We start from the raw sequence: 24,409 nt of genomic DNA, 5'->3' as shown, positions 1-24,409 counted from the left end.
AACGTGGATTTAGAGCGTTAAGATCATATCTGTCACAGTTATTCAACCACTATGACAGGATCACAGAAGCCTTAGAGGAAAAGCAAAATGCAGATGTTGTACACACAGATTTTGCAAAGGCTTTCAACAAATGTGACCATGGAGTGATAGGCCATAAATGACATCAATAGGAATAACTGGTAAAGTAGGTCGTTGGATTTTCAACTTTCTGTCAAACAAAATGCAGAGTGACGGTCAATCAAGTAATATCAAGCTCAAGTGCAGTGAAAAGCTCTGTAAATCAGGGCACAGTCCTGGCACCACTGCTATTTCTCATTCTTATCCCTGATATAGACATAAATACTAGTCACAGCTTCGTGTCATCTTTTGCAGATGATACAAAAATCAGCATGAAAATTGCCACCATAGTAGTAGGCATCCACCATAAAAGACACTGAGAAACTACAAGCAGATATAAAGTCATCGATTGGCCAACTGAAAATAACATGATGTTTAACGGCAATAAGTTCCAGGTACTTAGGTATGGTGGAAAGGAGGAACTTCAACTAAACATAGGGTACAAGACGCAATCAGACCTACTCATAGCAGAAAAGCAACAGGAAAAAGACCTGGGAATTATGATGTCTGATGACCTGATATTTAGTGAACATAACGGAACAAATGTAGCTGCAGCCAGGAAAAATGATAGGATGGATTATGAGAACGTTCAAATCCTGGGACCCTACAACAATGCTAATACCATTTAAATCACTAGTGCTGTCTCATCTTGAGTATTGCTCGGTACTCACTTCCCCTTTCAGAGCGAGAGAGATCTCTGAATTAGAGGGAATACAGAGAACATATACAGCACGCATTGAAACGATAAAATATCTAAATTAATGGGACCGTCTCAAAGACCTTAAAGTGGCTTAAAAGTGGCCCTTAAAGTGGTTATGGAAAGGAGACGAGAAAGGTATCAAATGATATATATATGGAAGATACTTGAAGACCAGGTCCCAAATTTGCACAGTAAAATAACAACATACTGGAGCGAAAGGCACGGAAGGAAATGCAGAATAGACCCATTGAGGAGTACAGGTGCCATAGGATCAATCAGAGAACACTGTCTGGACATCAGGGATCCACAGCTGTTTAACACCCTCCCAGCAAGGCAAGCATTAAACATATTGCCGGAACTAAGGTGGATGCATTCAAGAGGCACTTACACAGGTTCTTGCAAGAAGTGCCGGACCAACCAGGCTGTACTGGGCCTGCAGGCCGCTCCAAGCAACAGGCTGTTGGACCAAGTTATCACAAGTCGAGCCTCCCCTACCAAGGACTATGGTTAATGACCCAGCAAGCCTGTTAGTGCTTGCAGCTGGCAGTCCCACGTAACAGCGCTGTCCGGCATACCAGGGATGGCTTGTAAGAATATGCCAAGAAACATTTTGAGAATAGGAATCGGTGTTCAGAATCCTCGTTAGGAATAATTCCCACAAGTAAAGTAGTGGCCAGTCTTAATGATAAAACTGCTATAATTAGACTATAATAGTTTATTATTATATTATCAATGAATCAATGATGGGATTACAATATTAGTTATTTAGCCAATGCCTGTATTCTTAAGATGGGTTTTGGTTTGGTGTTTGACTTAGGTTTAACCCACAGCAGGTGGGTTACCGAGGCCACCAGAACAGGTTACCGAGGCCACCAGAATAGGTTACCGAGGCCACCAGAATAGGTTACCGAGGCCACCAGAATAGGTTACCGAGGCCACCAGAATAGGTTACCGAGGCCACCAGAATAGGTTACTGACCAACCAGACGCCTTAGTCCTGAACGTAGCCCAGGACTAAAATAAACTGACAGTATAAACACCGGGCAACGCGGTACACCTCTCGCTGTATATATATATTCTAATGTGACTGGACGCTCCACCAGTTGAATAGTGGTCAGAGATTTAGGCAGGGTGCACTTTACGTCAGAGACAACCATGCACTCTGGCTGAGCGACACGGCCAATTCACAATCGATTTGTGAATTGCCCCTCCCCCCTCAATCCCGCTCTGCTATCACGCTATGTGAATTCTTTACAAGGAACCCGCGGACGGTAGCGCACCGCATGTAGCCATTTAAATCAACACAGGTGAAACTTTGTGAACAACTTAACCCCTTGAGGTTACATTGCGATTATTTCGGGGTTCAGCGTTGCAGTAGCCTGGTCCTGGACCAGGCCTCCTGGTTGCTGGACTGGTCAACCAGGCTGACGGACTCGGCTGCTCGCAGCCTGCCGAATGGATTACAGCCTGGTTGATCAGGTATCCTTTGGAGGTGCTTGTCAAGTTCTCTCTTGAACACTGTGAGGGGTCGGCCAGTTATGCCCCTTATGTGTAGTGGAAGCGTGTTGAACAGTCTCGGGCCTCTGATGGTGATAGAGTTCTCTCAGAGTACCTGTTGCACCTCTGCTCTTCAACGGGGGTATTCTGCACATCCTGCCATGCCTTCTGGTCTCATGTGATGTTATTTCTGTGTGCAGGTTTGGGACCAGCCCCTCAATTATTTTCCATGTATAGATTATTATGTATCTCTCCCGCTTGCGCTCAAGGGAATACAGATTTAGGCTCTTTAGTCGGTCCCAGTAGTTTAGATGTTTTACTGAGTGGATTCTAGCAGTAAAGGATCTCTGCACGCTCTCCAGGTCAGCAATTTCTCCAGCTTTGAAAGGGGCTGTCATTGTGCAGCAGTATTTCACTCTAGAGAGCACTAGCGTCTTGAAGAGTATCATCTTTGGTATAGCATCTCTAGTTTGAAAAGTTCTTGTTATTCAACCTGTCATTTTTCTTTCAGTTGTGACGGCTACTTTATTGTGTATTTAATAATTAAGGTCTTCCGACATGAGTACACCCAGATCCTTTACATTGCTTTTTCGTTTTACGTTATGATTTGACTGCGTTTTGTACGTGGTTTCTGTTTTTATATTTTATTTTTTTCCGTAGCGTATGAGCTGGAACTTACCTTCATTAATTAATATATTTTTCTCTGTAGCCCATTGAAAGATCTGATTTACATTTGATTGGAGGTTTGCTATGTCCTCCATGTTGTCTACTCTCATAAAAATCCTAGTGTCATCTACGAAGTATGATACGGTATTATTGGGCCTATGGAGATGACCTAAAAAGGAGAACAGGCCGGAAATTCCACTGTTACCTCTTCAACTTCTCTCATCTTCACCTGAAATCTAAACATTTCGAACCAGTCAAACATTACGTATAGAAACATCCCCCATTAACTGGTTCTCGCGAATGAGAAACAAACATCTATTCTACTCGCCTTGGAGATATTATGACGACATTTGAAACAAATATTAATTAAGCCAGAGGCTAAATATGCCTAATCTCTTACTTGGTATATATTTAGGTAATAGTGGATTTGTCCGGTCGGATAGGCCTGTCACCATCATCACCAATACCTCACCACTATCATCACCGCCCCTATCACCACCACCACCACTACCCCCTCCCCAACAACCACCACCACCTCCCCCAACAGCAACCACCACCACAACATCCCCCCCAACCACCAGCACCTTCCCCAACAGCAACCACCACCACCTCTCCCCAACTACCACCACGTAACAAAGGCAGGCGCTAGGGGAGAGCGGGAGGGTTCTATCGCGCCTCGCTCGTTCACCCCGACAATGTTTTGGTGTCATCCCCATGGCGAGCAAACTCCTCGGCCGCCCACGGTAGGGCCGGGAGGGTGGTGCCCAGAGTATGAGACACCCACCACCACCACTGCGGGAAATCCAGATACGCGGCAGCTGGTTTCCATCGCCGCTTTTAAACCTTTCTCTCCTCCTCGACAGCTGGTGCTGTGCTGCCTCGCCCGCTGCTCTGAGACACTCCCCGCCATCGCAAATTACGAGCGCGGCGGTAAATGCTCCCCCGCTGGGAGAAAAATCATGTCACCGTGTCGATAAAACCATCACATTTGAAACAAAAAAGCGGCAGATTTCCACTTCCTATTCATCGCCCCCAGCCGCCTTCAAATTTCAAAAATGATCGAAAAATAATATATCCCTACATTGTTCAATTTGAAAAGAAACCATGCATTTTGTTCAAACTTAAATGGCTGACAGTTTCGAGGACACTAAAGCTGGTTGATCCTTGAATTCTTGTGTAGGGTTCAAGACTCGAGTAGGGTAATTATCAGTAGAAAGCGCTAAGCTAGTATGGCTATATAGCCCTTGAAAGAAGGCCAGGGTATAGAAGGACAGGAAAAGAGGCTGGGATAAGAGAAAAGGGTGAAGGAATGGTGTCTATCCATTTGGACAATCGGGGATCGAACGCCGACATGCAAGAAAAAACGGGGCCTTTGTTGTACCGACCAGTTCAAGTGGATGTGTGTTTCAAGAGTTATTGTAACTTAACAATTTGAAGATACGACCTAGCAAGTAGTCAGTCTCTCTTGTTTCTCATTTAGCTATCTTTCTCTCTCTCTCTCTCTCTCTCTCTCTCTCTCTCTCTCTCTCTCTCTCTCTCTCTCTCTCTCTCTCTCTCTCTCAACCATCACATTCACAGTGACTCAGAATATTCCACATTAATTTCGCTGCTCATGGAACATGACCTAAAATCTATACGGGTGCCAATATCCGCATCTGTTTTGCATTCGTCCATCCGCGAGATTACTCGATCACCTCCACTAACCTGCGTCATCCGGGGAAATCTCCCTAATGCTCTTACCTGAAAAAAGACAGAAAGAGTATTAATTAAATTAATTATGCAGAAGACTCTTGCAACACTTTCCACCGTCACATTATAGTGATAATGGTTAAAAGTTATTCAGACGTGGAAAGTTTTCAATAGCAAAATCGAGGGCAACATAACTTAATCATAAAAACTATGACAGGAAAACGCTTCCTTTAAAATTTACACAATGGCAACTAGAAGTGAAAATCTTCTGGCATTTATTCTTAAACTGAAGTGTTCTCAATAGTGAGAACACGTCACATTTATACCTAACAGCACTAGAAACTTAGGAAAAAAAAACAGACGTGGAAAAAAAACAGGAGAAAAGGAGGAAACCCCACCTCCATTTAAAAACTTTGACCCAAATATGACAGTAACAAGGTTATCGCTAATAACCAAACTCAATTATGAGCTCACTAGCCCATGCTACATAGACATTTCGTTTCGAGTAACTAAATCTAAACTCAACAACAACAGCATGGTAAATTAGTCTTTGAGAATGTAAGGGGTGACCGTCTGAAACGCATCCCTAGGCGTCAGACCAAAAATACGTGTGAAAATGAACTTTGAAGAGTTAATTTTTCAACTTCCCCCGACAGTGAAGAGAAACATAAATATTGAAAAGATGCGAATTAAGACGTGTAAACACTGTAGTAGAGAAAAAAATAAGTCCAAAAGTAGAAAAACTGAGATAACACCTGAAGAGATGGACTAATTTGTCATGAAAACGTTTTCACACTTAAAGTACCTGGAGGAGGATGACATAAGTACCTGGAGGAGGATGACATAAGTACCTGGAGGAGGATGACATAAGTACCTGGAGGAGGATGACATAAGTACCTGGAGGAGGATGACATAAGTACATGTAGTGAAGATAATTCTACTTTGATACCTTTATGCAAAAATAACCTTCCTTGTGTCTACCTTGCGGAGGTTCCGAGGAGTAAAAGCCCCCGACCAGGCCTCCCAGTTGGTGGGCTGGTCAACCAGGCTGTTGGATGCGGCTGCTCGCAGCCTGACGTATGAATCACAACCAAGCACACTGAGGTTCTGAATTCTACGAATACAGATCTATAATACTTTCTACTGTAGCCTACATATATTTTTTAATATATTAAGGAGAATATTTATATAATTTAAACCAACTATGAAATATGAATTTACAGTTTCTAAAATGAAATTTATTTACTTCGTTGAATTTATTTGTTACCTAGTATTGCACAGTAATAACATAATGGATTAGTACTTTGTACTGTAGTGCTATAAAATGCTAAGAAACACGGTACAATAATACAGTACATAAACACTACATATTCTACTGAACGAAATTACAAACTACAATTTTTTTTAATTGTCTAAAGTTAAATAATAATGGTTAAACATTTTTTATTTCATTTACAGAATTCATTTAATTTTAAAATGTAATCAACAGATAAAATTCAGCAATGCCAGTTTGCATTTAAAAAGAAATACCTAAGTTGACCATATTAAAGCAAAAATATATTTTATTTAATTTGCCCAGACTTTAAAAAAAAAATATCCGCCCCGAGCGGGTTAGTGGGTAGCTACCCAGGAACCACCCCCACCAACCCTCTACCCACTCTTGTGTCACTATCCACTCCAATTGCGAAAAGAAACCTGGACCCCATCATCCTTGACAACCTTCCGATCCAATATGCGGAGGTAGGCAGAATACTGGAACTTATGATAAATAGAACAGGTATACAAATTCATGTAAGGGACCGACTAAACAAAGTCAAAGCAGCCTTAGGAAAATTGAGGAGATTCCGAAGCCTCAGTACTAACATTCAGATCCACCTATATAAGGCTCTAGTTCGGCCGCATCTAGAGTATCCCCCAGTACCACTACACACCATAAAGAAAACTAATATGCAGAAACTGCAAGCAGTGCAAAATAAGGCGCTAAGGAGAGCAGCAAAACACCGTCCACCATATGATCAGACAATCCAGGAGCTCCATGAACTCCTGAACATACAGCCACTAAACATCAGACTGCAGCACCAAGCCATCAGGGTGTGGAACACCATCGAAATGTTAGAGGACCCAATGTTAGAAAGATTGCTCCAAGATGAGACGCCCCGCTCCCACAGCTGGTGGCCCAAGAGCCTCGATTCACTAGATGTAAACCTCGCCCCACAGTACATAATTCCCAGATGAAATACTGACCAGATATCCTTCCCCCATGATTAAAAAATTGAGTATGTGTGTGTGTATGTATGTGTATGTGTGTATAGTTGTGTATATGCATATGTATATGGGTATATGTGTATGTATGTATGTGTATATATATATGTGTGTATATGTGTGTGTATGTATGTGTGTGTGTATATATATATATATATATATATATATATATATATGTGTGTGTGTGTGTGTGTGTGTGTGTGTGTGTGTGTGTGTGTATATGTGTGTTCTTAAACTGAACATGTGTGGAAGCATTGGAGTGTGTATATATGAATGCAACACAGTATTCATCTATAGACATCCATATATGGTGAAACACATGTGAAGACCCTCTCACACACTCACAGCTCCCTGACAAGAGGGAGCCAGCTTAGCTTAGCTGCCAATACCCACAAATCGTGTCAGCAAGGCGGACAGCCCGCCTGCTTTCATACCTCTCACTGTATTTCCCACTTCTATACTTCCCTTCACCTATGCCTCTCCTTCCTCTTTACTCCCCCCCCCCCCAAAAAAAAAAATCCACTCCCCTTCCCCCCAGCCCCACCACCAGGGTCCCACCTAGACTAAAACTCGCCCTCCACCTCCCAAACACAGTCTAAGTGGAACCTTTCACTCTCGAATTTGACTTTCCGCGTCCGCTCCCCTAAAGCGAGGGTAATAGTCCTTGACACCGCTCGTCTCACCACCGCTAATGAGTGGCTCCATCGTGCGACTCGTCACCGTGAAGCAGCTCCATCCAGGCCAGCCTCAAGGCAGGACGGGCGTCCCGGCCTACACAAATTGCGATTCCATCTCTCGCAAAATAAAAAAAATTATATATTCTGGAGAATATGCTGGTTGATACACTAAAACTGAAAACATGCAAATATCAAGCGAAGCCCAGGAGTACATCTTATCAAATGCAGCATAGTGAACGCTAAGAGTAAGCCGCACGAGGTTATCTTGAGATGATTTCGGGGCTTTAGTGTCCCCGCGGCTCGGTCCTCGACCAGGCCTCCACCCCCAGGAAGCAGCCCGTGACAGCTGACTAACACCCAGGTACCTATTTTACTGCTAGGTAACAGGGACCCACCTTGTCACTGTAAACCAAAAATTCTAACTGCAGCACTAAAACCAACAGGTTAACCCCCATAAATGAGGTACTACCAATAATCCTAGCCAAGTATGCAAAGTTGGCTTACAGTAGGTGCAGCCTGCACATGACTGTAGAGCTGTCGCCCAGTTGGCTGCGTGTGGAGCAGGATTGGTAACTGTGTAACTGACTCACCACAGATGTACATTGACTTGTATAGAAACTGTTCTCGGCCACTTCGTAAACTACTTATTATGTAAAAAGACTTGATAATAATCAAGTCTTATAATATATATATATATATATGTCGTACCTAATAGCCAGAACGCACTTCTCAGCCAACTATGCATGGCCCAATTTGCCTAATAAGCCAAGTTTTCATGAATTAATGTTTTTTCGACTACCTAACCTACCTAACCTAACCTAACCTAACTTTTTCTGCTACCTAACCTAACCTAACCGATAGAGATAGGTTAGGTTAGGTTAGGTAGGGTTGGTTAGGTTCGGTCATATATCTACATTAATTTTAACTCCAATAAAAAATTGACCTCATACATAATGAAAATGGGTAGCTTTATCATTTCATAAGAAAAAAATTAGAAAAAATATATTAATTCAGGAAAACTTGGCTTATTAGGCAAATCGGGCCTTGCATAGTAGGCTGAGAAGTGCGTTCTGGCTATTAGGTACGACATATATATATATATATATATATATATATATATATATATATATATATATATATATACACAACTTTAGAACACTTTCCCACCAGGAGACTCGAACCCTAGCCAACACAGAAGCCTTCCAGCAACTGGCATAACAGGTACGCCTTAACCCGCTCCACCACCCGCTCAGACCCTTAAAAGAGATGGTAATTAGCTAACCGTATACCTAACTCTCGTATTTAGGAGAGTTGTGCCATATATATATATATATATATATATATATATATATATATATATATATATATATATATATATATATATATATATATATGTGTGTGTGTGTGTGTGTGTGTGTGTGTGTGTGTGTGTGTGTGTACTCACCTAGTTGTGTTTGCGGGGGTTGAGCTCTGGCTCTTTGGTCCCGCCTCTCAACCGTCAATCAACAGGTGTACAGATTCCTGAGCCTATCGGGCTCTGTCATATCTACACTTGAAACTGTGTATGGAGTGAGCCTCCACCACATCACCCCCTAATGCATTCCATTTGTCAACCACTCTGACACTAAAAAAGTTCTTTCTAATATCTCTGTGGCTCATTTGGGCACTCAGTTTCCACCTGTGTCCCCTTGTGCGTGTTCCCCTTGTGTTAAATAGCCTGTCTTTATCTACCCTATCAATCCCCTTCAGAATCTTGAATGTGGTGATCATGTCCCCCCTAACTCTTCTGTCTTCCAGCGAAGTGAGGTTTAATTCCCGGAATCTCCTCGTAGCTCATACCTCTCAGCTCGGGTACTAGTCTGGTGGCAAACCTTTGAACCTTTTCCAGTTTAGTCTTATCCTTGACTAGATATGGACTCCATGCTGGGGCTGCATACTCCAGGATTGGCCTGACATATGTGGTATACAAAGCTCTGAATGATTCTTTACACAAGTTTCTGAATGCCGTTCGTATGTTGGCCAGCCTGGCATATGCCGCTGATGTTATCCGCTTGATATGTGCTGCAGGAGACAGGTCTGGCGTGATATCAACCCCCAAGTCTTTTTCCTTCTCTGACTCCTGAAGAATTTCCTCTCCCAGATGATACCTTGTATCTGGCCTCCTGCTCCCTACACCTATCTTCATTACATTACATTTGGTTGGGTTAAACTCTAACAACCATTTGTTCGACCATTCCTTCAGCTTGTCTAGGTCTTCTTGAAGCCTCAAACAGTCCTCTTCTGTTTTAATCCTTCTCATAATTTTAGCATCGTCCGCAAACATTGAGAGAAATGAATCGATACCCTCCGGGAGATCATTTACATATATCAGAAACAAGATAGGACCGAGTACAGAGCCCTGTGGGACTCCACTGGTGACTTCACGCCAATCGGAGGTCTCACCCCTCACCGTAACTCTCTGCTTCCTATTGCTTAGATACTCCCTTATCCACTGGAGCACCTTACCAGCTACACCTGCCTGTCTCTCCAGCTTATGTACCAGCCTCTTATGCGGTACTGTGTCAAAGGCTTTCCGACAATCCAAGAAAATGCAGTCCGCCCAGCCCTCTCTTTCTTGCTTAATCTGTGTCACCTGATCGTAGAATTCTATCAAGCCTGTAAGGCAAGATTTACCCTCCCTGAATCCATGTTGGCGATTTGTCACGAAGTCCCTTCTCTCCAGATGTGTTACCAGGTTTTTTCTCACGATCTTCTCCATCACCTTGCATGGTATACAAGTCAAGGACACTGGCCTGTAGTTCAGTGCCTCTTGTCTGTCGCCCTTTTTGTATATTGGGACCACATTCGCCGTCTTCCATATTTCTGGTAGGTCTCCCGTCTCTAGTGATTTACTATACACTATGGAGAGTGGCAAGCAAAGTGCCTCTGCACACTCTTTCAGTACCCATGGTGAGATCCCATCTGGACCAACCGCCTTTCTAACATCCAGATCCAGCAGGTGTCTCTTGACCTCCTCTCTCGTAATTTCGAACTCCTCCAAGGCCGCCTGGTTTACCTCCCTTTCTCCTAGCACAGTGACCTCACCCTGTTCTATTGTGAAGACCTCCTGGAACCTCTTGTTGAGTTCCTCACACACCTCTCTGTCATTCTCTGTATACCTGTCCTCGCCTGTTCTAAGTTTCAATACCTGTTCTTTCACTGTTGTTTTCCTTCTGATGTGACTGTGGAGTAGCTTTGGTTCGGTCTTGGCTTTGTTTGCTATATCATTTTCAAAATTTTTCTCTGCTTCTCTTCTCACCCTGACGTACTCATTCCTGGTTCTCTGGTATCTCTCCCTGCTTTCTGGTGTTCTGTTATTCCGGAAGTTCCTCCACGCCTTTTTGTTCAGTTTCTTCGCTTCCATACATGCCCTATTATACCATGGATTCTTCTGTTGCTTCTCGGATTTTTCCCTTTGGGCCGGGATGAACCTGTTTACTGCCTCCTGACACTTTTGGGTAACATAGTCCATCATACCCTGTACAGACTTGCCTCTGAGGTCTGTGTCCCAAGGTATTTCACTTAGGAAACTTCTCATCTGTTCATAATTCCCCTTTCGGTATGCCAGCCTTTTGATTCCTAGTTCTTTTTGGGGGGAGATAAGTCCTAGCTCTACCAGGTACTCAAAGTTCAATACACTGTGGTCACTCATTCCCAAGGGCGCTTCCATCTTAACTTCCCTTATATCCCATTCATTTAGGGTAAATATCAAATCAAGCATTGGCTGGGGGTGTTGTGTTGGGAGCTGTGACTTCCTGGTTTTCCCCTCTCGCCCTGCGCCTCTTCCTTGCTTCTGCCGCCACGGCTCTCTCCTCCCTTGTCATGTCTCGCTGGAGGAATACATTTTTTAATTTTTTATTTGTGTGTGTGTGTGTGTGTGTGTGTGTGTGTGTGTGTGTGTGTGTGTGTGTGTGTGTGTGTGTGTGTGTGTGTGTGTGTGTGTGTTAAAAATTGTGTAATTAACTTCACGAGATTGTTAGTTAATTAGCTAAATGAACTCTGGGGTACAGTTGCTGAACACATTGTGCCTGTTTAACACCACGCCTCACCACCACCTACGGGATGGGTGTGGGGTGCATAATAAATGGCTACATTAAGTAACAACTCTGCAGCATACTGCCAGGCTCAAAGCTGTGCTTCAGACACGAGCGGTTCACTGGCCGCAGTAACTCCATTTGACAACCACTCAGCAGTGGCCACCAAAGGCTGCGGGGCCATTACCGGGGACTTATGGCCCTGGACCATAACACATAATAAACCACCCAAAATAGAAACACCTGACAATGCAATTCAGGAGTTAAACAAACAGTAGTAAACCAATGAATAGTTTGTTTTTCCCAATTCATGGTGTAATTTATCTTGTTAATAATTTGGATTGATTACTGATAACATTTTCCCGTCCGTCCATAAACATGGAGGTCAAAAGATGATAATTTTAATGATAAATTTTATATTTCCTTGAGTCCCCAAAGTATCATCAAAACAGTGATATCTACCTTATATCAATCTAACAGAGTCTATCTAACAGTGATATCTAACAGAGTCCTACCAGCGAGCATCAGAAATATTACAGGAACAACCGTGGACATCTTCAAGAGGAAACTAGATTGTTTCCTCCAAGGAGTGCCGGACCAACCGGGCTGTGGTGGGTATGTGGGCCTGCGGGCCGCTCCAAGCAACAGCCTGGTGGACCAAGCTCTCACAAGTCAAGTCTGGCCTCGGGCCGGGCTTGGGGAGTAGAAGAACTCCCAGAACCCCATCAACCAGGTATCAACCAGGTACCTTGTGCCTGTCACGAGATGGTTCCGGGATTCAGTCATTCCCGCGGTTCAATCATTGCCGTTTCACCTAAACTACGGGTCATCGTAGCTCTCTGTCTCAGTCGGACGTAGGAACCACAGCTTGGTTGATCTGCATCTTTTTTGAAACGTGTTAATCACGTTTCCTTTGGAATACAGTTTGTGGTTAGTTAATAATACCACTTATATATATAGAAAGAGAGGGTGTTATAAAGCCTTGGGCGGCTGGCTGGCTGGCTGGCTGGCTGGCTGGCTGGCTGGCTGGCTGGCTGGCTGGCTGGCTGGGCTGGCTGGGCTGGCTGGGCTGGCTGGCTGACTCTCCATGCTTATGCCTTAAGTTCACACCGAAAATGAACGAGTTACTTTTTATTTTTAACAACACATACTTACCATATAAATATTTTAGAACATGTTTCAAAGCTAACCGTATTAAATATTAAAAATAAACTATTTTACCCAGATCCAACCGATCAAATGTGGGTAATAACCAAACACAATTTTCCCAAAAGGAAAAAAAAAAACGATATCCGGAGGGTGACTTAAATATCTTAACTAAACATGGACGCACGTCTAAGACGCCGACGTACACACCGTCGTACGCACCGACGCACGATAGCACGTATTGTACTCGTCGCTTTAGGTGATGTTACAAGAAAAGAATACGTGCAAAATTCCGACAAAACCACAAAAGCTAAAGGATCGGAACTGCTGGCAGCCAGTAAAGTCTCCTCACCCCCAAAAAAGGGGTCAACTTTGTCAGTGGGACATCGCTGGTACTGGCCCCAGGTGACGGCAGTCTCAAACAAGTTCCCACACAAAAAGTCCCCCACACCCAGCAGACGATAATGTAAAAGTCAGAAGCACTGACGAAGTTGTAATTAAATAAGGAACTGGTAGTGGATGGAAAACATATATATATATATGTCGTACCTAGTAGCCAGAACGCACTTGTCAGCCTACTATGCAAGGCCAAATTTGCCTAATAAGCCAAGTTTTCCTGAATTAATATATTTTCTCAAATTTTTTTCTTATGAAAAGATAAAGCTACCCATTTGATTATGTATGAGGTCAATTTTTTTTTATTGTAGTTAAAATTAACGTAGATATATGACCGAACCTAACCAACCCTACCTAACCTAACCTAACCTATCTTTATAGGTTAGGTTAGGTTAGGTAGCCAAAAAAGTTAGGTTAGGTTAGGTAGGTTAGGTCGTCGAAAAACAATTAATTCATGAAAACTTGGCTTATTTGGCAAATCGGGCCTTGCATAGTAAGCTGAGAAGTGCGTTCTGGCTACTAGGTACGACATATATATATATATATATATATATATATATATATATATATATATATATATATATATATATATATATATATATATATATATATATATATAAACAAGATAAATGTGTATAGGAACATGCGTATGTGCGTACATGGGTGCGCGACGGAGTGCGCTAGCGAGTGCATGGGTCGACCTCTCATGGTGTTCAAGAGAGAGAACTAGATATGGAACACATCCAAAGGGTACCTGATCAACCAGGCTGTGACTCATAAGTCAAGCTGCGAGCAACAGCCTGGTTGACCAGTCCAGCAACCAGGAGCCCTGGTCGAGGACCGGGCCGCAGGGACGTTGACCTCCGAAATCAAGACAAGGTAACCTCAAGGTTACCTTGAGCAAGTGCGTGCGCGAGTGTCTTGGTTATTTGCATAGCTTTGCACCACCCATCTCTGTCCAGGTTCAAGTGTGACATTCACGATGACCTTCAACACCACTTGTGAAGCTGGGGACATGTCGGTCACTCATGGCTCAAGCCCGTCTCGGATTCATCTCCACTCTTCAGAGTCCAAGTTGTCGCATTTCCCATCCACTGACCAACCACTGTGATAGGCAGCCGCTGATGTCATTGGAAAACGGCGAACTTGTTCACTAGTGATTTTTATAGCCTCATTTTCAGAGGTCGCGTTCTCAAGGCAAACCTGGCCCCTCCTAGCCAGGCTTAGGGAGTAATGGAACTCTCGGAACTCACTCCAAGTATAGAAACGTCTGCAACGCTGTCATCAAACTCTTTCCAGACAAACAAGTGTTAGGACAGACAAACAAACAAGTTGTTTCTTCTCTTGGAAGAAGAAATAATCTCATTTGTATATGCGTGACTGGCGAGTATTTCCACCTGTTCCTTGATATCGTAATCAATACTCAACTTCAAGAGAGCAACAGGTTCCCCCGATTGCAAATTAGCGTAGCGTGCTGCATCCAGTTACAGCGTGACCAAGTGGTTCCAAGAGGCACATATTGGTATCCAATACATTATTTAGCCAATGTCTTTGCGTTCTTCCTACATTTTCACTTGAAGAACAAGCCAAACCGATTCCGTTCTCAACAAAGCTTAGCACGGAATCCCAGCAAGCAAAATATGTTCAAGTAACATTTAATCATCGTAGGATCAACGTTGATTCAAGGTTACATCGACACCGTTTTCCCAAACTCGTCCGGATGGACCACAGTACCACCGAGGTACTATGACAGCTGTGGCACATCCAGCAGTGAAATCAAATACTGTCTGAACACTCGGTACGTCGCAAAACTTCCCTTTTGTGAGAGTTTTTAGTCCAGCTTGAAAATGATTTGCTTATATTTATGACCAAAAAATGTTCACTATTCCGCCTGAAAGACATCGCCTCCTACAGAATCCAATTCAGCACACGCTGGCACACACACACGGCAGCCACCGCGTGCGGTAACACACTGCCACTCCTCGACCTCTTAGTCTACTTGTCTATTGATGCTTCTCAACCGCACCGGGTTGAGAAGCGGGTCACCCCGTACAGTGTGGTGTAATAGGTCGTCAACCTATTACACCACATTGTAATAGGTATACCTGCAGGATACCTGCTTGATGGGGCTCTGGGAGTTCTTCTACTCCCCAAGCCCGGACCGGGGCCAGGCTTGACTTGAGAGAGATTGGTCCAACAGGCTGTTGCTTGCAGCGGCCCACAGGCCCACATATCCGCCAGAGCCCGGTTAGTCCAGCACTTCTTGAAGAAAAATATCCAGTTTTCTCTAGAAGATGTTCACGGTTGTTCCAGCAATATTTCTTATAATCGCTGGGAGGATGTTGAACAACCGCGGACCTCTGATGTTTATAAGAATGTTCTCTGATTGTGCCTATGGCACCCTTGCTCTTCACTGGTTCTATTCTGCATTTTCTTCCATATCGTTCACTCCAGTACGTTGTTATATTACTGTTTAGATTCGGGATCTGGCTCTCCAGTATTTTCCATATGTATATTATTTGATCTCTCTCGCGTCTCCTTTCTTTCTAGTGAGACGGAAAAGTGGACGACCACCTATTACAGTGTGATGGTCGCCCAGTACTGATTAATACGCCCAATAATAGACTGCTCAATGTGAAGAGAACGCACACATCTGCACCATGCGCCTCAAGTCGCATTCACCGGAAGAGTGAATGGTCCGACTTGACTATTCAGCCAAAAATACATTTCCAAGCGTGTAATAACTTCAGAACAAAGTTCATGACTACATTAAACTCCGGGCGTATAAACCAGTCGAGCCAGGCTAGGTTGGGCCCCTGGGCGCGTGTAGCCCTCCGCTGGGAATGGTTAGTTCGGTGTCGGGCTCAAGGCCTTAACAGCCGCCACGGTTCGTTAGAAATTGTATCGAGAGCGTTACATTGCTTATGCAAAGTTCAACCATAAATGTCCAGCGAGTAATCGGCTTCCGGTAAACCACGTAGTGTGTGGGGGCTTCTAATGAGAATTTCATGTATATTAACTTGAGAACAGAGGTTGGGTCGAAATATTTATGCACGTATTTTCCAGAAAGTTAATTCCTGTCTCAGCGTCTTTCACATTAAGGCTGCCTAGTACAGGGGGAAGGGAAATATCAGGAGAAAGCGCCTAGTCATTACGACTATATAGCACATGGAAGGGATCAGGATAACGATTTGGGATGGGACGGGGGGAAGGAATGGTGCCCAATCACTTGGACGGTTAGGGGATTGAACGCCGACCTGCATGAAGCGAGATCGTCGCACTACCATCCAGCCCAAGTGCCTAGTTACAAGTACTTTGGATATTCCTAAAAATTGGAATAATTATTCCACACATGGAATTACAAGGGGGGTATATATTAATATACAGTATTGAGAAAATCAGTATAAACAATGATGAGGATTCGAACCTGCATACCGGGTGCTCCCGAGTATACGCCCTAACCAGCTCGACCACGACATGCAAAAATCAATGCAACCTCTGGGATTCAACTTAATCCTCTAGGGGTACGAACCCTGATCGTGGCTCTACTGATCTTCTCATTGATGTATCACGTTAATGTGATTTCTTTTTGCATTTGAAGAGAAGAGTAGCAGGTAGAACACTGCAACACCTCACCTACCATGCTAGCAGCAACGCCTCACCTACCATGCTAGCTGCAACACCTCACCTACCATGCTAGCAGCAACACATCACCTACCATGCTAGCAGCAACGCCTCACCTACCATGCTAGCTGCAACACCTCACCTACCACGCTAGCAGCAACACCTCACCTACCATGCTAGCAGCAACACCTCACCTACCATGCTAGCAGCAACACATCACCTACCATGCTAGCAGCAACACCTCACCTACCATGCTAGCAGCAACACATCACCTACCACGCTAGCAGCAACACATCACCTACCATGCTAGCAGCAACACCTCACCTACCATGCTAGCAGCAACACATCACCTACCATGCTAGCAGCAACACCTCACCTACCATGCTAGCAGCAACACATCACCTACCATGCTAGCAGCAACACCTCACCTACCATGCTAGCAGCAACACATCACCTACCACGCTAGCAGCAACACCTCACCTACCATGCTAGCAGCAACACCTCACCTACCATGCTAGCAGCAACACCTCACCTACCATGCTAGCAGCAACACCTCACCTACCATGCTAGCAGCAACACCTCACCTACCATGCTAGCAGCAACACCTCACCTACCATGCTAGCAGCAACACCTCACCTACCACGCTAGCAGCAACATCTCACCTACCATGCTAGCAGCAACACCTCACCCACCATGCTAGCAGCAACACCTCACCTACCATGCTAGCAGCAACACCTCACCCACCATGCTAGCAGCAACACCTCACCTACCATGCTAGCAGCAACACCTCACCCACCATGCTAGCAGCAACACCTCACCTACCATGCTAGCAGCAACGCCTCACCTACCATGCTAGCAGCAACACCTCACCTACCATGCTAGCAGCAACACATCACCTACCATGTGTCCCCTCAGGTAAATGTCAAGGCATGACATTAACCCTCTCACCTGCGTCCCACGCCAGTTGATACTCCCAGAATATTCCTCTCCAACAAGCCTCCTCTTGTCCACCGGCCGAACATCTTTAAAACACATCAAACATCACAGAAAAGCGTGAACGTCACCGCAGTGAAAGGTCCTCACATCATACAAGAAGTCGACCAGAACTTATGTCATTATTAACATTCTCGACCAGTTCTTATAAAGGCAGGGAGAATGACGTGAATATATAATCCGCCCACACAGCCAGCATCACCACCCACCCACACTAGGGGCCGGTGGCTGACTGGACAGCACACTGGACGAGTGATCTTGTGGTCGCGGGTTCGATTTCCGTCGCCGGCGAGAAACAATGGGCAGAGTTTCTTTCATCCTAATGCCCCCTGTTACCTAGCAGTAAATAGGTACCTGGGAGTTAGTCAACTGTCACGGGCTGCTTCCTGGTGTGTGTGTGTGTGTGTGTGTGTGTGTGTGTGTGTGTGTGTGTGTGTGTGTGTGTGTGTGTGTGTGTGGGTGGGTGTGGAAAAAATAGTAGTTAGTAACAGTTGAGAAGCGGGCCGAAAGAGCAGAGCTCAACCCCCCCGCAAGCACAACTAGGTGAATACACAGCCAACATCACCACCCACACAGCCATCACCACCACCCACACAGCCAACATCACCACCCACACAGCCATCACCACCACCCACACAGCCAACATCACCACCCACACAGCCAACATCACCACCCACACAGCCAACATCACCACCCACACAGCCAACATCACCACCCACACAGCCAACATCACCACCCACACAGCCAACATCACCACCCACACAGCCAACATCACCACCCACACAGCCATCACCACCCACACAGCCAACATCACCACCCACACAGCCATCACCACCCACACAGCCATCACCACCACCACACATGTTCACCAACAGCAAGATTAACACCCGGTCATCATCGACATGTTTCAAAAGCTGTTAAAAGCCAAATATTACCAACCTTGACAAATGAGACCTGAATAACCATGAGGATTCAGCGCTGTGGTCCCGAGTACAATCCTCACTGTAATATCACCACCAGTACACACCGTCATACCAGAGTACCAACACCTGTATATGTACCTTCACCTACACAGAGAACAACCACACCAACGCAACATGCGTCTGTACTCTCGCTACAGCTTGTTGCGTATGTCGACTCTTCCAGCAACAAGATCTCACTGACTCAAAGCCGTCGAGTCCACTACAATATTGGATACTATATGCGTTTTTGCATGGCATAAGAGGGCATTGTAACTAGCTTATATATGAACAAGTGAAGGAAGACACTCGCCAGAAGCATCGGGGTGACTACTACCTTCCATCTCCACATGATATGCGGCCTGCATGCCCCGGGTCTCCATACAAGCGAGCTCAAGAATGTAGTCCGTCTTCACCTTGCCCAAGCTCATATAGGCTACTCTTGCTGGATCATCTATGGAGCTTGTTCTCAGTAAAAATATATAGCGGTTTTCCACTAGCCATAAACGTCAGAGCCCAGCAACCCACCCGACCAGCCGGAGACCAGTCCCAAGAACCGTTAATATTGGGTGATTTTAATTTACGTAAACCACCGCAATTTTTACGCCGGGGTTGATAACGTGAAGACAGTAGCGTGTTCAGTAGGAGGACAGGTTGATCCACGAGTGTACCTGGGACATTCGTAGGTCAATCTGTCCTACAGAACAAGTCTGTAGTCCTCCTCAAGTCGCCCTGGGACGACCATCTAACACAGCTGGAAACGCCAAATTAGCGGAAGTAAATACTCGTACCCTGTACGTGTAGTCAACAAGGGGAATGCATTGAAAAACCTACAGAAACCGCCTCCATCCTCAACCGTAATACGACAAAGAATTCGAATGTCAGAATTGCTAAATTATAACACAACAAGGCGTAGCAGAACGAGATGGACCTCACTTCCCGTCAACATTGATAAGTACTGATAGGCAAGTCCCACTTTCTGGGAAAGTTTGTTAAATTGCTGGACCCTCCTCATCAGCGCCACCTGTTGCCTCTCGCTCACTTAGCCAGAGAGAACAGCGGGATCAGGAGCACCAAGAGGGCGATCCTGGACGGCAGGGGTTCAAATCCTGGTCGGCTCAAAAATAATTCATAGTAATTTATGGCTCGCGCGTTCTTGCAGTCTTTGTATATATATATATATATATATATATATATATATATATATATATATATATATATATATATACATATATATACATATATATATACATATATATATATACAGTAACTATATTTTATTCAGGGCACAGTTATTATTATTATTATTATAATAAACTGCTTACTACTAATATTTTACCTTCAGCACTTGCCGCTACACCAACATCATCACTTCATCATCACATCAATACACCTTTCACCAACAATTGGCTCTCAGCCCCCTCATCAATCAGACCACCACGATCATCAATATCCACCACTAGGATGGCCGCCCTCTACACCACCGAATCCCGGTCAATAAAATTCTATTGAGCAAGAGGAGGAGGATGGGTGGGTGGGTGAGAGAGGGAGAGCCGCTGGGAGTTAATAAGGTCCAGACCGAAGCATGAGGAGCTGAAGCGGCGTTCATTAGAAGGTAACTGTCCCTCTCCGCCAGAATATTGGAAATTGCCGACCCCTTTGTCTCCCGACGCGCGAGCCACTCCTGCCGTAGCCATGACAAAATGCGTGCTGGGCTGGGCTGGCCCCATGCCGTGTGGTGCATCGCCTCACTCACACAGTCCCGCAGCTTTGTTTTCAATACAACGCTCTGTTATTCCTTGCTTCAACATGTGCGCAACCACTACTGGTGATAACAAGAGTGCTGATGATATGAGTGCGATCCTTGCTGATCTGAACCTTGACGTACACCTGACCTTCACCGAGTGACATTCGTACATAAGTCATATATAAATATGTCACGCTTCGGAAGGGCTATAAATTTTCTGAAGGAGCGGGTGTGTTGACCACTAAGCCTTCTGAAGTCTCTTCTTATAAGTGTTCTTTAAGTGAATGTAAAAATGCGTTCTCGTTCTCTCTCTCCCCCCCCCCCGAAAATTTATATTAAATAAAATATATGTAACATTGCAACAATAATTATTTAAAACATTTCCCAAATTACAACAGTAGTGAGAGTACTGCCGAGATGATCTAGTGCTTTCGTCACCCCCCGTAGTGGCCAAGAGTTAGGTCTGTCTGGACTAGCACTAGTCATCCTGTGTTGATACCTGGTTGATGGGGTTCTGGGAGTTCTTCTACTCCCCAAGCCCGGCCCGAGGCCAGGCTCAACTTGTGAGAGTTTGGTCCACCAGGCTGTTGCTTGGAGCGGCCCGCAGGGCCACGTACCCACCACAGCCCGGCTGATCAAGTGATAAGGACAACCACGACACACACACTCACGGCTGGAGACCCGAACACTGGCCACCACAACTCACCGCAGCCATCACACGAATGGGATCTGAGGTCAGTGAAGCAGCTGATAGGGGGCTATGTTTATTCGTTACTGTCTCAGGACTCACGTTTACCTATTGAATCATCAGATCATCCCTCAGCTATCACCTATCATCAGATCATCCTTCATTTGATCACGTATCATTAGATCATCTCCAAGTTGATCATGTATCATCTGAACAACCTCCAACTGATCATGTATCATCTGAACAACCTCCAACTGATCATGTATCATCTGGTCATCCTCGCCCCGGGTCTGGGTAGAACAGCTTTAACGTCCTGGGTTAAGTGTCTTGATTAACGCTTGTCCAGCCTGACGCCCATTCCCTCCCCCTGAACCCTTTGATCTTCACAAGAAAAACGAAGGAAATTCTCGAAAACATTTTATAGTTTTATTCTGAATAGTGGCAAACGACCAGATGACATTACCTTACCTTGCGACTACCTTACCTTGCGACTACCTTACCTTGCGACTACCTTACCTTGAGGCTACCTTACCTTGAGGCTACCTTACCTTGAGGCTACCTTACCTTGCGACTACCTTACCTTGAGGCTACCTTACCTTGAGGCTACCTTACCTTGCGACTACCTTACCTTGCGACTACCTTACCTTGCGACTACCTTACCTTGAGGCTACCTTACCTTGCGACTACCTTACCTTGCGACTACCTTACCTTGCGACTACCTTACCTTGCGACTACCTTACCTTGCGACTACCTTACCTTGAGACTACCTTACCTTGCGACTACCTTACCTTGCGACTACCTTACCTTGCGACTACCTTACCTTGAGACTATCTTACCTTGCGACTACCTTACCTTGAGGCTACCTTACCTTGAGGCTACCTTACCTTGAGGCTACCTTACCTTGAGGCTACCTTACCTTGCGACTACCTTACCTTGAGACTACCTTACCTTGAGACTACCTTACCTTGCGACTACCGTACCTTCAGACTACCTTACCTTGCGACTACCTTACCTTGAGGCTACCTTACCTTGAGGCTACCTTACCTTGAGGCTACCTTACCTTGAGGCTACCTTACCTTGCGACTACCTTACCTTGAGACTACCTTACCTTGCGACTACCTTACCTTGCGACTACCTTACCTTGCGACTACCTTACCTTGAGACTACCTTACCTTGAGACTACCTTACCTTGCGACTACCTTACCTTGTGACTACCTTACCTTGAGACTACCTTACCTTGCGACTACCTTACCTTGAGGCTACCTTACCTTGCGACTACCTTACCTTGCGACTACCTTACCTTGTGACTACCTTACCTTGAGACTACCTTACCTTGAGGCTACCTTACCTTGCGACTACCTTACCTTGAGACTACCTTACCTTGCGACTACCTTACCTTGAGACTACCTTACCTTGAGACTACCTTACCTTGAGACTACCTTACCTTGAGACTACCTTACCTTGCGACTACCTTACCTTGCGACTACCTTACCTTGAGACTACCTTACCTTGAGACTACCTTACCTTGCGACTACCGTACCTTCAGACTACCTTACCTTGCGACTACCTTACCTTGAGACTACCTTACCTTGCGACTACCGTACCTTCAGACTACCTTACCTTGAGGCTACCTTACCTTGAGACTACCTTACCTTGCGACTACCGTACCTTCAGACTACCTTACCTTGCGACTACCTTACCTTGAGACTACCTTACCTTGCGACTACCGTACCTTCAGACTACCTTACCTTGAGACTACCTTACCTTGCGACTACCGTACCTTCAGACTACCTTACCTTGAGGCTACCTAATAATGAGTAAATAGATGACTGAAGTACAGTCTTTGCTCTAAGTGTCCGCAACTCGCTAGCTTTATAGTCAATAATCAATTAAAACCGTTAAAATAAGGCTGGGTTACTAACCTAAGACACAACACTAACACTTGAAACAGAAATACGAACATTGCCGTCAAGAAAATACTGTAACCTTATTATAGTGAAGGTGAGTTTTAAAAACAAAAACTACAAAACGAAATAACTGATAAACATTAATAGCCACTCCGTGTACGAACTGCAGTATACTAAAACTGAATGAGACTAGACTATAATTAGTGGGTCATTACCCGCCGAGCTCATAGCCAGGACTTGAGCACCGTCGAGTTCCTCAGACGATGCTCACATTCGAGCAAATGTTTACCAACAAATGAGATCAGAAGTTTAAACGGGAGGGTTGGGAGTCATTGCGTTAGGCAAGCGACAGTGCAGTAAGGCGGGGTTTATGAGCTAAAGCTTGTCCTGGGACGACATGTAGGCTAGTACACACACACACACACACACACACACACACACACACACACACACACACACACACACACACACACACACACTGGTGCACCCTCCCAACCACTCTTGCCGTTAAAGCATTTACTACTGAGCTCTTCGCTCAACCATTTGTGGTGGACGGTAAAGCGACGGTCTCGCTTCGTGAAGGTCGGCGTTCAATCCCCAACTGTCCACAAGCGGTTGGGCACCATTCCTTCCTCTCCCCCCCCACCCCGTCCCATCCAAACTCAATATCCTGCTATATATCCTCTACTATATACGCTATAATGTCGTAATAGTGGAGGACGACCAAATCCTGCTGTGAACAATGAAATCACATTAACGTGACGTATCAATGAGGAAAATCATTGTTGAGATTTCCAAAATGGTTCCAACGGCCATACCACGTTGAGAACACCGCTTCTCCTCCGATCAGCGAAGTTAAGCAACGTTGGGTTTGGTTAGTACTTGGATAGGTGACAACCTGGGAACACAAAATGCTGTTGGCAATAATTTTAAGGCGCCTGACAGCTGGGTGGACAGCGCTTCGGATTCGTAGTCCTGAAGTTCCGGGTTCGATCCCCGGTGGAGGCGGAGACAAATAGGCAAAATGTTTCTTTCACCCAGTTACCTATTTACCTAGCAGTAAATAGGTAACTGGGAGTTAGCCAGCTGCTACGGGCTGCTTCCTGGGGATGTGTAACAAGGAGGCCTGGTCGAAGACCGGGCCGTGGGGACACTAAGTCCCGAAATCATCTCAAGATAACCTCAATATATAGCCGGAAGGGGGGGGGGGGGGACCTGAATTATAATCACCTGACTAACATTTATATATTTTGTTTAGGAGGCCTGGGT

At 45.0% G+C, this 24,409-nt stretch overlaps 1 protein-coding gene and 1 pseudogene across 1 annotated transcript in view; one reads left to right on the top strand and one right to left on the bottom strand.

Annotated features, from left to right (window-relative positions):
* Nucleotides 1–24,409, bottom strand: part of LOC138349887 (protein hunchback-like) — a 370,035-nt gene that overhangs the window by 143,261 nt on the left and 202,365 nt on the right. The window lies entirely within an intron of this gene.
* Nucleotides 23,945–24,063, top strand: LOC123758131 (5S ribosomal RNA; annotated as a pseudogene).

The sequence above is a fragment of the Procambarus clarkii genome, chromosome 40, assembly GCF_040958095.1.
Source record: "Procambarus clarkii isolate CNS0578487 chromosome 40, FALCON_Pclarkii_2.0, whole genome shotgun sequence".
Lineage (NCBI taxonomy): Eukaryota > Metazoa > Arthropoda > Malacostraca > Decapoda > Cambaridae > Procambarus > Procambarus clarkii.
The sequence above is the reverse complement of the archived record's forward strand: the minus strand, read 5'-3'. Positions and strand labels throughout refer to the sequence as shown.